General features: G+C 41.8%; 1 protein-coding gene across 10 annotated transcripts in view; it reads left to right on the top strand.

Moving 5' to 3' along the window:
* ATP10B (ATPase phospholipid transporting 10B (putative)) overlaps positions 1 to 14,830 on the top strand; it is a 220,287-nt gene that overhangs the window by 92,666 nt on the left and 112,791 nt on the right. For 4 of the 10 annotated variants that reach the window (XM_017833906.1, XM_017833905.1, XM_017833908.1 and 1 more), the window contains 2 exons: positions 676 to 772; positions 1,272 to 1,409. The exons of the other annotated variants lie outside the window; for them this stretch is intronic. The gene's annotated coding sequence lies outside the window, so the exon portion shown is untranslated. The remainder of the gene's footprint in view (positions 1 to 675; positions 773 to 1,271; positions 1,410 to 14,830) is intronic. 10 annotated transcript variants of the gene reach the window in all.

Here is a 14,830-nt window from a genome sequence, read left to right as displayed (position 1 = left end):
CTATGGGTTCCAGGACATATCCAGCTTTCAGTTTACTTGTATTAACTCTGCCCTTTTGAATCCAACTGAAATTCAATAAATGGATTTAGAAGTAAAAATCCCTACCTTAAAACCAACTTAGGGCTGAGGAATGAAGATCCCAGTTCTGCTGGTTACCCCTGACACCCTCACTTGCCTTTAGCATTTCAACTATTTCAGATGAAAATCTTACCAGGTGAGAGGCAGAGAGGGTTTCCTCACTGTTTGGAGATTAGAAGCTTAATTTTCAAATAGCAGATACACAAGTTGTAACTCATAGACTGGTTAAGAAATCACTCCCTATAGAGGGGCTCCAAATGCCCTGGAGCAATGCTGATAACAAAACCCATTTCCTGTGGCAGTGATTTCCACTGACCACATCTCACCTTGGTTCTTTCCACAGGCTGTAGGAGCTAAGCAGCTTTTCAATAAATTCAAATTAACTATAGGCAAACAAAAATATAATTTAGTCTCTTCTGAAAGTGTTTTCTTCATTCATGTGTCACAGATGCTCTTACGCAACAGGCCACATTAATGATTTTCAGTATTATGTTAGAGAAATAATAAAAAATATTAATAGGAATTTGTTGGGGCCAAGGCATTGGGCTGAGAGTAGCAGGAAACAACCACAGTTGGTTTTTTGTTTCCCTGTTGCAGAAAGAAGTTGCTTTTCTGGCAAAAAAATGAGTTTATGCACTGAGAAGCACCATGAGAAGAGGAAAGAATGATAATAGAGGCTCATGCATTTTAGCTTGTAAGTGCCATTACCTAACATTTAAGATACTGTGGATTTTTCCAGTCCATGTTCAATGCTGAAAAGAGAATAAACATTGCTGTGGTATTCCTAGGTAAATTTTCTGCTTCAGAACTGATCTAAGAAATACTCATTAGTTGTTAATATTCAGCTGAATAAGCAAATGTCCCTAAGCAGTGTATTGCACATACACAGAAATAACTGGCTGTATTTGAAGGAGCTTTTGGTGTAACATGTATTTCACAAGAATTGCAATTGAGAAATGCTACTTTAGAACTTACAAAGGAAAAGCTCTGAGACCTTGATATTTACAAAGCAGTGAAGGGGTTTTCAGGTTCCAGGATATTCAGAACTAGATTTTCAGAACTTTAAATTAGAGGGTATGTAGGTGATCAGCACCTTTTGTTGGTGAAAAAGAGGACAAGATTTCTGAGCACTACCAGGGAACCTGAATAAGAGTTTCCTGAAACGAGTGGATGATTAAGAGTATTTTGTGCAGGTTTCAGTGACCCTGTCTGTGTGCTGCTCATGAGGAAAAAGAAAGGATTCTCCAGAAATTCTTATCCTGCTGCAATCTTCCTGGCTGAGGCCAGGAAGACAAGATATGAGAGACGTTTTCAGTGGATACAAAACGCAGGTGATTAAAACTCATTTAAAAAAACCACATAAACGAATTTGCAGGACAGGAAAGCAAAACATGACTGTAGTTGGACAGTAGAAAAACATGATTAGGAGACCTTCTACCCCAAATCCAAACTGCTGTGGCCACAGGGTGCAAAGCCCAGCCTTGTATGAAAGTTCTGCTCACTCAGACTTGCTCAGGGGTTGTGAGGGGTTTGTTTTCTGCTCTTTGGCACTGTCAGACTGTGCCTGTTCTCTGCCATTTGCATTAACTCTCCATTGACTATTCTGTTCAGCTTCAGAGAAATTACTCTCAATTCCTGTCAATTTTTACAGAATATCACATTAGGGTGTTTCTTAAGCTCTTTGGATAAAACTGTGTGGTAGGAATACAATTATCTATAAAATGTAGGTTGGGCCTCTAAACTACATAATGTCCTGCTAAATCCCTTAAAACCAAGGCATTCCCTGAAGGCTCCCTGGAATGATATCTGACTTGAAGCTGTGTGAACAGTAACAGGATGTGGCCTAGCAGTTTTAGGGGAATAAACTTCTCCAGGCTTATTCCACATGGGAGTTTTGTGCTCTTATACTTGGCTGTAATTGATTTTTTTTGAAGACTTTGGGGGAAAAAAATGAAGAAGCAAAGGAAATCAAAACACCACCAAAATACCTGTTATAAAAATAACTTATCTCCATGTAGTTGATATGGGGATGAAGTTCTCTGCTCTGTATTTAAACAGTGGCAGTGTTCTCTAATGCCTGCTTCAGTCAGGTTGAAAGACTCCCATTTATTTCATTGGACCCAGTAGGTACATTCAGTTCTGGTGCACTTCCCCTGAAAGGAACCCTTGGGATTTATTTGGACAAAATAATTTGACCTTAAGGTGACTTCTAGAGAACAGCATTTTATCTTCACTATCTGCCCTAAAAAGGGAGGCTGAGTTTTAAATGACACTTTCAGATCAGTCCCTTTTCTCACTCTCTTATTCTCCAACTGATAAATTGATTGATAGTCACTGGTTTTAATCTACATGACACTTAATGAGGCTTCATTAAAGAAATTGCATGTTATTTAAATATAGAAAGTGTCTTTCTGTATTTCTTTAGGGCAGATTTAGTGTTTATCTGAAGGGTTGGTTCAGGGATGGATGGTTTCTCCTTCTGAGTTCCTTTGGTGCCTCCACTTGTGTCAATGTTTGTTGCTGAGGTGTTATTTGCTTGATTTTAGGCACTTATGAAAAGAGGAAAACAAGTGACTGAGAAGTCTTGACAGACAGTCAGATGTGTCCTAATGATTTTCTGAACTTTCCCTGGCAACAGAACTCCTGTAGATCTCAGAGCTTCAACAGTAAATGTGGGGGCCTAAAAGCAAAAATTAGAGCTCTTCTTTGCCCTTTTTAACAACTGGTGATTAGCAGGAAAATTTACTGGGGTGATCTGAGAGTGTTGACATACCAATTTCAGCTAGCTATTGTAAATCCCAGTTTCTGGGAGTTAATTTTTGAGTCACACTTTCAAAGCATTTAAATTTTTGAAGTACTTTTGGAAAGGATGTTTTCTTTTGGTAATGAGTGGATTTAGAAATCTCTGTGGTTCAGCCCTTCACACTCCCAGGCTGGCGTGTTCATTCCCATGGAATTGAGCTGGAAAGAAAAGGCAGAAACAGAGTTGTGCTCCTTTGAGAGACATCCTTCCAAATGATGCCATGCTTACACTACATCTTGCTGCTGAAAGCCACTCCAGAAAGTCAGAACTCAGGTGTCCCAAATGTCCCTTTCATTGAACAATGTTGTCTGTCAGGGCAGTTCTGCCCTGGTTGCAGAATCCACCACACAAACCATGGTCACTGCCCTCCAATGCCCCTCCTCACCCTGCCCTGCTGCAGCACCACGGCACAGGAGGCACCTTCTCACACACCCTCAAATGATTCCACAGGTTTAGGCCACCAGGACGGTTGTCTCTCATCTCCTCTTGCTGACTTTCAGGATGTCCCCAGCTCTGATTCCCTCCCACCCTTTCCTTCCCTCAGTCTCTGACAAGGTCCACGTTTTCAAGCCATGAAGATTTTCCTCACATTTGACAAATCTCCAAAGAAGTCACGACTATAAGAGCAGACAAGAACCTGGGCTGCTGGACTCCTGCCAAAACTGTGCTTTACCTGAACCAGTCATTTGTTCTCTCTTCAGCCTCCTCCAAAATGAGTTTAGCTTTTGTTAACACTGCAGAGAATGTCAGAGGGATTTTGTAAGGTCTGTGTGAGCTCTTTGTGCAAAGGCACTCCCAGCACAGGACAAAGGAATTCTGTCTGAATGCTGGAAACTGCCTTCTGTCCAGAGTGTAGCACAATGTGATTTTTTGATTGATCTATATTGATGCAGGTGTTTTGGTGGAACAGAGATAGTTGAGTAGAAATGCCTTTAGAAAGATGGGAGCTATGTTTGCTGCCACCAGTTACACTGAGGGGAAAACCAGTAACAAAAGCAAACCCAGAAGTCAGGGGGAATTTAATTTTATTCTGATTGGTTTGTGACACCCATTTTTGTTTTAGAGTTGGATTTTGTTTTATTTTAGGGGTTCTTTTGGGGTTTTGGGTTGTGGGGGTTTTTTGTTTGTTTTTGTTTTTTGTTGGGTGTTTGGTGTTTTCTGTTTTGTTTTTTTTCATAAAAACAAATGTGAAGTAGCACTGATTCCTTCAACTGCTGTTTTAAAAGTATTGGATGGAAATTCATCTGCCCTCTGCTCCTTCAGGCACAAATTCTGTTTTGTCAAACCAGACACTTGCAGAATATCTTGGAGAATTGTTTCTCAGGCCAAGTTACTCTCTGTGCTCTGGTGTGTTTGCAGAATGGAAAGATGATGTTTCACTCTGACAGCATTGGCAGGTCTGTTAGAGGGATGATGGATTCTCCTCAGCCATCAGTGGGAATTGATGTAAATCACCTCCTTGAAGGAGGCAGGGCAGTAATTTCAACAGAAGTGCAAAGTTAAATGAAACCCAACCATTAGCCTTTATTTATGCAATGATTTAAATTGGTTTATTGGCAAAAGGCTGCTTTTGTAGTTCTCACAGTTGCTGTTATAACAAAACCATATGCTTGCTTTGGTGCATATCAAAGCTCATTAAAACGAAAAGAAAAATTAAGCAGGAATCTGTAATGTCCCTTTAGAGACTTCCCAAATTGCAGGAAGATTCAGAGCTGAGCTTTAGCCAGGATAACTCGATAGGATATTTTCAGAGTGTTTAAGCTTACAAATGACGCTGATAACTGGGTTCAACCTGAAGTGGATCCCAAAGTAAAGTCTCTTTAATCAAGCCCTGGTCTGAAAGGTCAGATCCTTGCCTGCCATTCCTACTTTCCTTCCTCTGTGATGGGGCTGTTGCTTTTGAGGTTAAATTTTATTCTGACAGATCCCTGGTAGTTCTGTAGAGCTCCAATGCAGCTTGTTAATACACTGAATTCCATGGCTGTGGTATTTACAGCAGTGCCTCAGTTTGGGTCTGATCTGGAGCCCTGAATGATCCATAAATATGGTCTATTTTCATGTATGTGCTGGTGTCAGGGAAGCCCAAGGATATATAGACCACACTTCTAAGATTCTGCACTGAGATAAATTTGGAGATTGTGCTTAAAGTTCTCTGAGTTTACACCAAAACAGGTTTTATTGCAAGAATATTGTCATTCTTTATGCGTATGTAAGATATGAAGCTGTAAGGTACACGAGTTTAGACTTCTGAGATGGGATTAACATTTTAATAATTTCGTCCTTGATTTCCATTTTCTTTTTAGAGGCTGTAGTTCAGTATGTTTGTCCTAAATTGCTTCCTGTGTTATTTTTAATCTGCCACTGATAGTGGATTTTTTAATTTAAAAATCTGCCAACTTTCAGCTAGAATCAAGAATAGATATCCCTTTAAGGTTTGGGCAATGTGCAGAGCAGGTCATTGCATTTAACACTTTTTAAGTTCTCTTTGGTTATGCTTTGGGGGGGTTATACTTTGTGTATATTAACAAGCAATTTAAAGGTTCATAATTCCTAAGTAAACCTGGGAGTTCATAAAACTGATTTGTTCAAGTTTGTCTGCTGAGGATAATCCAAAGGAACCCTCTGCTCACAGCTCCTCTTCCCCACACCAGTGACCATCAGTGGGGCTTTCTTGTGATGCTGCTGCTTTGAGCTGTGGGTGTTTAATTTGAGCAGCAGTGCCAAGGGAGCTGGGGGTGTTGAGAGGGCTGGGGGAGGTCTGGTTGTTCCCATCCACAGATGTGCTGTTGCTGTTGGTTTTCCCTCTCCTGGCTGGTGCTTGGCAGGGAGCAGAGAGAGCTCCCCTGTGTCCTCTCCAAGGGCCTCGAGCTGTCCCAGAGCTCACCCTGCAGAGCAGCTCCTCTGCCCAGCTGGGTCTCCTGGAAGGAGAGAGGAGCTTTGGGGCAGAGTTTATAACCTGGGTGAGCATCACCAGGGGAAATATTTTCATCCTCCTGAAGTGGGGCAGAAAATATTGAGAAATTTAGAAATAAAGATGGGAACACACAGAGGCTCAGTTGAAACGTTCTCAGTTATTTCTGCTGTGTGGTCAGAGTAGATTTGGAGTTACATTGCAAAGTGTTGTCTGAAACAGAAAATGAGCATTTAAATTAGATCTGTAATGTAATGGGCCATCTGTAGTTTTGACTTAGTAGTTGCACTGTGCTCAGAAATCCATCACAACTGATTTTACCTCACTGCCTGTTTCTATTGGAAAATTTCTCAGAAGTTTTAAAATTCAGGAAATACCCAAGCTACCTCCAGTAGCTGGAATCCTTCCATATGCTGGTAACTTTATAACAATAAATATATAAATAACTATTTACTTGATCACCTGTGACTGTCTTGCACTTGTTTTAAAATCTGCTGTTTAAATATCATCATCTTACTTCACAGACCTCAAAATCCTGGTTTTCAGGGACAGATAAATTGTTTTGTTCAGGTTAAGGTGTAGGAGGTTTACAAGTGCAATAGAAAATCTACAGTTATTTGAAACTATAAAATTATATATTTTATATCATGGAGCTTCTGGCTGCAAAGGGAGAGCTCTGCCCAGGGAAAGTCCATGAGGACCCGGTGAGAGCCTCATTCCTCCTTTCTGTAATTTTTAATGTGATATCTGATTTGGCAGACAGTTTAATGAGGATTCTGATAATTAATTCAAACTTAACTGTTGAAAATGAACAATTGGTAATTAAGTGAATGTGATGTGATGACTAATTAGTTGGTGTAACACATAGCCAAAATGCAGTTAATTTTTTTAAACAAATATTTGCATTATTTGAGTAAATGTTCTGTAATGCAAACCACACTACTTTGTTCTATTTTGTTTTAATTGCAATCTCAGTTTATTCAAAAATGACTTGCAGTGTTCCTAAGAAGGCAGCCTTCAAGGTCAGACTTAATCAAAAGGTAAATTAGGTCTATCACTGTGTTTGGCTACAGAGATAAAAAGAGTCAACTTTTTTCCTCTCAGTTACTATATAGTTATTCACAAAATTATAGTTTATTCACCATCCACAGCATGGAGTTGCAAGTCATTAAGAGAATTCAGTCTTGCCTTGAAGTGAACCACCATGGATTTATTTGAAAGTTTAATCATGTTCCACCTCTTATTCCAGTTTCCATAATTGTATCTGATACAGGCCAAAGCTGCATTAATGAAGGAATGATTAACACTGCTCTTGTCAGCAGCAGGGTTGGATGGTCTCTGTGCACAGAGAGGGGGTTGTTGGAACCCTTCTGCTGGCTGAGTGTGAGCAGCACTTCGTTAGAAATGCCCCCTGAGCAGGGGGTGAACTGTGCTGGGCAGAGGGCACTGGGCACAGGGGTGAGAGGAGCTGCTACCAGGGCAGAGCTGAGCCTGCAGGGACCCAGAGCCCTCCTCTCCTTCAGCTCCCAGGAGTTCTGAATATGCTGCTCTGCTGAGCAAGGCCCACAGTGGCAGTGGGATTGATTTAATTTATTTTTTTCCATGAATTTCTCATTCATTTTCCTCCACTGAAACAACTGTGAGGTTCTAGGGAGGAAAATCAAACTGCCAGTGGTAGGTTAAATTTTGCCTTCAGTGAAATCAAATTCCCTTTGTTTCAGTGTAAAAACATTTAGGGATATGCTAAGCTCTCTTGTAATAACCACTCAGTGTTTTGCTAAAAGAAAAGAACTGGAAACTGTTTTCGCAGGGACTCCAAACACAGACTGAATGAAATCTCAGCTTTCTGTATGAAAGCCCTTCAGAGAATTTGTCATCTTTTTTTTTCCTCTGTCTTTCCCATATATTTCTAGAACTCAGATTAACCAGCCAAGCATGGCACAAATTTCCTGTGTGTGTTAGTGCCCATCAGAAGGGCCCAGGACATCAGGAGTGCTCCTTTCTGGCAACTGGAGAACCTGGGGCACATCCAAAAGGGAAAGCCCAGCTCATAGTGGGGTTGGTTCCTCACAGCAGAGAGGAACCTTTCCAGGGGAATACAGGGATAGGATCAAGGATCCAGACAGGAGGGACCCCGGGTGACAGTGGGGACTCCAGGACAGCCTTTGGGACAGCTCCCAGCAGTGTCTTCATCCCAGTGCTCAGGGAAAAACTGGGTCTGCTGACAGCAGTTGTGGTTAACAGTGTAAGTGGAGAGGTTTTCAGTTGTGTCTCTAGAAGGAAAAGAAATAATTCAGAAGTGAAAGGGATAAATGCTGGAGAAAAATGCTTTAATTAACAGACTTGGTTGTTATGTTGTTTCATGGGGTGTGAACTATCCATTTCATTGTTCTCTATTTTTATTGCTGTTATTGCTCAGGAATGCACCACATTGTGCTCTCTGTCTTGTTACTTGATTAGACTAGAAAAAAAAGGTTTAGTGGAGCTAATTGTTCTAATTAAAAGGATGATTCTATTAAAAACTGGCCCTCCTTATGAAAAGATAGCAACTTTTTCAGAAAGATAATTCTAACTCGTATGCAGAATAGATCCCTCAAATGCAGCTCATTGTACAGGCACAAATGGCAAAGATCTTGGAGAAGGGAGAGTTGTGTGTGTGGCTCGTGTTAAAGGTGAACCAGTTGTATGAATATTTGCAGGCTGTTGTCCAAAAAGCTGCTCTGGACTTTGCTGGGAGTTCTCTTCCATGAAGAAACTGGCAGCTGCTTTTTGCCACCAAAAGCTCTATTTTTTAAAACTCCAAAATACATATTGCCCCTTTGCTTGTTCAAGCAAGGCTGAAAGAAACTTCTGATTTCAGTGTAGATCAGCTTTTCATTTGTGTGTTCCCTGGAGTATTCCAGAGCACTTTGGAGACTGTGCCTCTGGCTCTGACTCAGCAGGTCTGGGTGGTGTCTGCTCTCCTCAGGGTGTCCCTGATCCCTCAGAGCTTTCAGAATCTGGGGCTGAATCCCAGCCCTGTCAGTGCTTCTGGGCACTGTCCCTTTCAAAAGGGAAAAGGACTCCAATAAATTCCACTTCCTCCAGGCATTTCTGGCTTAACTAACAGGTCTTGAACACTGTTTAAGGAAGAATCCCATTTCTTACACATATTTCTATAGATGAAGTAAATCAGCCTCTGAGAACGTCAATTAATCAAAAATTGGCTTTTACAAAAGGGGCAAAGAATCAATGCTAATGGTTAAAAAGCTGTGTAATAGTAAAATCCTTTTTTCCTTTTTCTTCTTGCTCTACCGAAGGAAAAAATAGTAAATGAAGTTTAAATGCTCGTCAGCTATGACATGCACATCGAGCTGAGCCTGTGCTGTGAAATGCAGTTGGTTTCCAGCCATCTAGAGGGGAGGGAAAAAAAAGGGTTTAGCTGTCTCAGTCAATTCCTGTCTTTTTTCATTTGTGGAATTTTGTCATCTCCCTCTGGTGGCAAATGTCTGAAATATCCATCACACGAGTGCTGCGGGCAGAGGGGGGAGGAGGAGGAGGAGGGAACCTTTCAGGCTGTTCCAAGGTGCGGCTCAAACCGCGGATTCCAGAGCCAGCCCTGCACAGGGAAACAGCCCCGCTCGCTGGAGCTCGGTTTGAGGGGAGAGAGGGAAATGTAGGCTGGCCTGGGAGCTGGGATTTGCAGTGTCCTGCTTGAAACAACGCCAGGAAAAGAGGGCAAGATCAGAGTCTCTTGCAACAAGGACTGAAGGAGGGCATCCCAAACTGTCCCGTGGCACAAACCAGCAGCATGCAAGTCCAACAGTCCCTGTCAAAATCAAATATTAAATATGAATTCTCAGAGAGGAAAATAAAGGACACCAAAGCATTTTTAGCATTCTACTTTTTTTTAATTGGTAAAGGTACATCATGGTACAGTCTGATTTGTGCAGCCTGTTAGACCAAGGAATGCATTGATGGACCAGGGCCTGTTTTGTGCTTTTCAGGACAGTGATGAGAAACAGAAACCAGTGTTTCCTACCCAGTGGGGTTTGTACCTGAGCAGTATTGGCATTGTCTTTTAATAAAGGTCTTTTTTTGAAACCTCCGATCCTTTGCAATCAGAAATAACAGCACAGCTTTGCCTTCCCTGTCTGTTCACTCACTGCCCCTTTTGAGTGAGTGATAACAGAGTATTTCCACCACTCATCCATTACAACTGTCCAGCAAACTGGGAAGGGAACCTTAAAAACTTCCAGCTGAATTAAGGAGTAAATGATAGATCTACACACCGACTGTCCTGGATAATTTAACAACTTCGGTATTCTGGCTCCCAAAATCATAACTTAAAAACTTGAGTAATCCTCTCAACATGGCTGTATCTTTTTTTTTTCCCCCCTGGTCCTATGGATATGTAGCTGAATGTATCCACATTAATGCTGCCTTTAGTCATCAGTCCTTTGTGTCTTTACAGTTAATCTCTGTGTGTGTAGAATGTAAGTAGGTGTTCTATATAAATAAACTCCCAAATGGGAACCAGATGCTGAACTTTCTAGCTGACTAAACAGAACCACTGAAAGGTGATATAATATGCTTGACATCTGTGAGTCAGCAGCAAGATGTGCTCCCAATACTCCTGCAAACAGTGACAGTTTCTGGACATAAAGAACTCAGTGTGCTCTCATTAGCGCTGCTGGAAATTGCTCCCAAGGGTTGCGGCTCTCACTCAATTCAGATCACTTATGTAATTTCAGATATGAACTCTTCCAGGGGAACTGCAATGTTCACTCAGTTTTGCACTGCTTGGTGAACTTTCCATTTCAAGGTTTCCCAGGGTTGGGGATGGAGCCAATGCATTAAGTTCAGCAATCCCAAGGAACTCCTGAAATGTTCATATTTCCTAATGCTCCTCCCAAGATGCCCCTGCCCTGCCTAATGATCTGAGCCAAAACCAGAGACAGTCTGTGGGGTCAGTCCTTGCTTCACCCTGACCCTCACCTCCATTAATCTTCTGTTTATCCTGTTGAAGAGGGAGGTGCTGCCTGGGAAATGAGGTGGCTTCAGTCGAGTTGGGTAATGATTCCTGACTTTCCATGGGATTTCAGTGTGCTTCCATATGGGAATGTGCCTCAGTGACCAGAGGGGCTGGAGGTGCAGGGAGTGCCTGTGAGTGCTGGTGCTGTGCTCACCTTCCTGAGCTTCTCCCAGCCCTCCTTACCTGGGCTCTTTGTTTTCTCTGCACGTGGGTTTGACAGGGAGTTCATCCATCCTGAGCTCAATCCGGCATTTGAGGGGAACTTGCAGCACAGTCCTGTTCTGTGCTCACTGTCCCCAGCTCTGAGCTGTGCAGGCAGGGCTGTGCTGGCCCTGCTCCTGCTCACAGGGGTGAGGGTGCTGAACACACAGAGCTCTTTTCCTGCCAGCCAGCTGCTGAGATTGAACTGTTGTGCACAGAGATGGTGCAGCCAAAGAACACGGGCACGACCAATCTGCAGGGAGCTGCTTTTGGGATGGGCTCAGTTTCTGCTTAGGAGTTTTTGCTTTCCATGTAAATTCAAACAGCTTAATCCAGCAGCTACTCGTTATAACACCTTCACAGCAAACATCCAGAGGTTATTTTTCTGTTTTTCTAACCGAAGCCATTGGTCTGTGTAATTTATATCGTGGCTTTGCATTTCCTCCCCTGATTCCAGCCCAGCACACGGGGCTTCACTAATCCCTTCACGGGGATTCAGAAAACGTCCTCTGTTTTTCCTTGTTGCAGGTTCCCAGGACACGTATTTGGCTTCACTTTGGGGCTTGGATTGACCCAAAAGATGAAAGCAAAAGCCATGTAATTCACCACAATCATTTTGACTTGTAGCCAATGTTTTATAGGTTGAGAATTTCCACGGATGCAGAAGGGATAGAGCTTCGCAAATCTCATTGACATTCCGAGAGGTTTGGACACACTTTAAGCTTCTTTCCCAATCCTGTGCTGAGGTGGCCCAGCTCTGCCTTCCTTTCTAAGTAAATATGGGTTTCTTAGTTTATTTTTTTATGGATGAATTCTCTATATCTAAAACTTGCACCTCCCTGGAAGACATTAATCTCTTGTCTTGCTGACTCTGAGTGGAGTTGACAGCCCAGGATGACAATGCATGATCACAAATGACTCCTTGTGTCAACAAAAGTTACCAAGTAGGTGATTTTCAGACGACTCCTGCTCCTTCCCAAAATAAAGGTGAAAAGATGGGCATTGAAAACATGACCAGAAAATCTCAGGTTTCTGAAAATGTTAGCAGCCTTTTTCTTTTTTCATTATGCAGTAGGCACACAGCTAATTAGTGCCCTGCACCAAAGACAGAAGTTTCTGCCTTCATATGAAACTTTATCTTGAAGAATATACTGCAACTTTTTGCAAAAGATTATGGAATTGTCAGCACTTTCAACTGAAAAGTAAAAAGAAAAATAGTTTAAAGATAGCAACTTATAAATATTTAACTGTTGGTGTTATTAGTCCCAACTCTTTTTCCACCATCTTAGGAATAGAAGAGGAATGACTGTTTATGATAATTAGCAATGTTGATTAGTTAATTGGTAGTTACTAACTTCCCAGACTCTTCAGTGTGTCCTTGACTTTGTGGATCCTGATGCTGAGCAGCAACCTACAGTAACAGGAGTCAAACCTTGCACTTTAAAATCTCCTCTTAGTCTGTGTAACTCTGTGAACACGATAATTCCATCCCTTCTTTACACACTTAATGAATTTTAGCTGGGGTGTATTAACTTTGTATGATTGTGAGCTGCTTCATACTGAAAAAGATGCAACTTCTGCCAAGTCCTGGACAACTGGCCCTGGGAGGACAAGGATGAAGAACAGCAAAAACATTGAACCAAAGGGTGTTTCCTGTGTCCTCACTTTGGTTTCTGTTGTCGAACTCAGTCTTGGAGATGGAGCAAAGTGAATGTTTTCTCTGTATCCTCTTTAGTCCTGGGCTGGTGACCTGGAGGGAGGGAGCCTGGACCTTCTCTGCTCCTGATTTAGAGATTGCAGAGAAGGGGAGTGGAGAAAATGTGGTGCCAGAGATAAGTGATCTCTAGGGAAGAAAATCAGAAATTACTGAAATCCTGCTTTAGTTCTTGGTGCCATTAGAGTTGGTTGGTGCCTGGGGATTTGCAGAAAATTGCTGTGAGGTTCCCCAGCTTTGCAGCCATAAAAATTCATTTAAAAACTATTGAAAATACAAAACTTTGTTGAATTATTGTGTTTGCCTTGATCATCATAAACTGATGATCCCATGTTTTATAAGGTGGCAGAACATCAGAGAAATATCTTAAGTAGCAACAACTGAAATCCCATCCATAAGTGACCTTTGCATGTCTTTATAAAGCACCTGTGCAGGTAGAAACCACCAAAGCAAGGATTTGTGAAGGTGGGAAGATAACTCCAGAAAATGTCTGTTTTCAGAGGAAGAGTTTTCATTTTGAACAGGGGCAGGCAGGGTTATGGTTTCACTGGTAGCCAAGTATGAACAGAAAGAAACAAAATGCACACGTCAGGAATAGTAAAACAGCTTGAACTTGTCAGAAGCATTTTGGTTTTAATTTTAACTAAAGGAGCTTCAGAAATGCTTTTAAAATCTTAAATATAGATATGGTTAAGGCTGGAAATTGCACTTGCTCCTTCTGTAACCTTTGGTATTCTCCCCAATATTCTTTTCTGTCAAATGTACTCAATTTTATGAGCTCATTATTTTTGCTGTGCTAATACATTTTCCTTATCTTCTAATTAACCACTGCTCCTGGCATGCTTAGGATGGTACCCTCACATCTGCTCTGGCTTGTCAGCCTTATTTCAGTGCAGGGTTTCTGCTGCAGTGACACAGGTGATGCCTTGACCTCAGTCAAGCTCTGCTGCTGCCTTTTGCTGCCTTCACAAGTCTACCTGGTTCCAGTTGAGCTGAGGCAGAAATCCAAAAGGACAGCTGCTAGCAAACCTTCCTAATTAAATTTGAGAGGGCCTTGGGCAGGTAAATAGCACCAGAATTTCTGAAATCCCTTCAAACTTTTCAAAACTTGGACTGGAACCATTCCTTAAGATCTCAGTTCTGCACAAAGTGCAAGAGCCCTTTCTGGCCTTTCCTTTTCAGACATCTCAGGTGTCTTCTCCTGCCAACTGCTCACTTCCAGTTCTCCTGGCACCTCTGCCATGTCCAAGTCATCTCTTGAGATATCACTCAACAGCAACAAGGGCAATGTAACAACAGCAAAATATTTTTAGTCAGTGTCAAAATATTTGGCCTTGATATTTTTTTTAATCAGGGCTGATAATGTTGTTTAGTTTTGTATCTCTGCCTGATATTTTATACTTTTCTGTAGCCCTCTAGTCTTTTCTAAAGCTGTTTTGTGAACAGATTTGGTTGATTGTTTTTTAATGTTGTCTGTTGTGCAGTTTTTGTTCTTTGTGAATCTGTGTGAAATACTGAAGTTGATGCTACCAAAGAACTATTGATAAATTGGATGACAGGGTGTACAGTGAGAAAGCAGCAGTGACTCATGTCCTGGGTGTCTTCGTACATGACTCATGGGTTGTATGTGAAATCAAGGCTGTTCTTGTTTTTGCAGCTTTCCATTTTTATTGTTTTAGAGGCTCTTTAACCTGAAAGGCTGCAGACAGAGGCTTGCAGCTTTCCCACAGATAGACTGTTTGGGCAGAAGTGCCTTGAGCCTGGAATGAGTTCCCACTAATGAGGAGGGTCCCAAATGGAGTTTGGGGGCTGTTGTGGTCTGTGGTCACTGCTGAGGCCACGTTGTCACAGCACATGTCCAGGTGTCCCAGCCTTCCCATGCAGGGATAATGCAGCTCAGAAGATATGGAAAGTTGTTGGCAAAGCAGTCTGCAGATAGTTTACTACTAGAAAGCTCAAACTATTAGATAAAGAAAATAATAATGAAAATTATACTCTTGGGCATCTTTCATTGCACAGTGCTGGGGATGCTGCAGCACTTCAGACATGAAGGCCTTGCAGAAAGATGAAAATGGACTTTTAGTGTAATTTATATCACCAGTTAACTAT

Source organism: Lepidothrix coronata, unplaced genomic scaffold, assembly GCF_001604755.1.
Source record: "Lepidothrix coronata isolate B3197 unplaced genomic scaffold, Lepidothrix_coronata-1.0 Scaffold223, whole genome shotgun sequence".
In the NCBI taxonomy this organism is placed as follows: domain Eukaryota; kingdom Metazoa; phylum Chordata; class Aves; order Passeriformes; family Pipridae; genus Lepidothrix; species Lepidothrix coronata.
The sequence above is the reverse complement of the archived record's forward strand: the minus strand, read 5'-3'. Positions and strand labels throughout refer to the sequence as shown.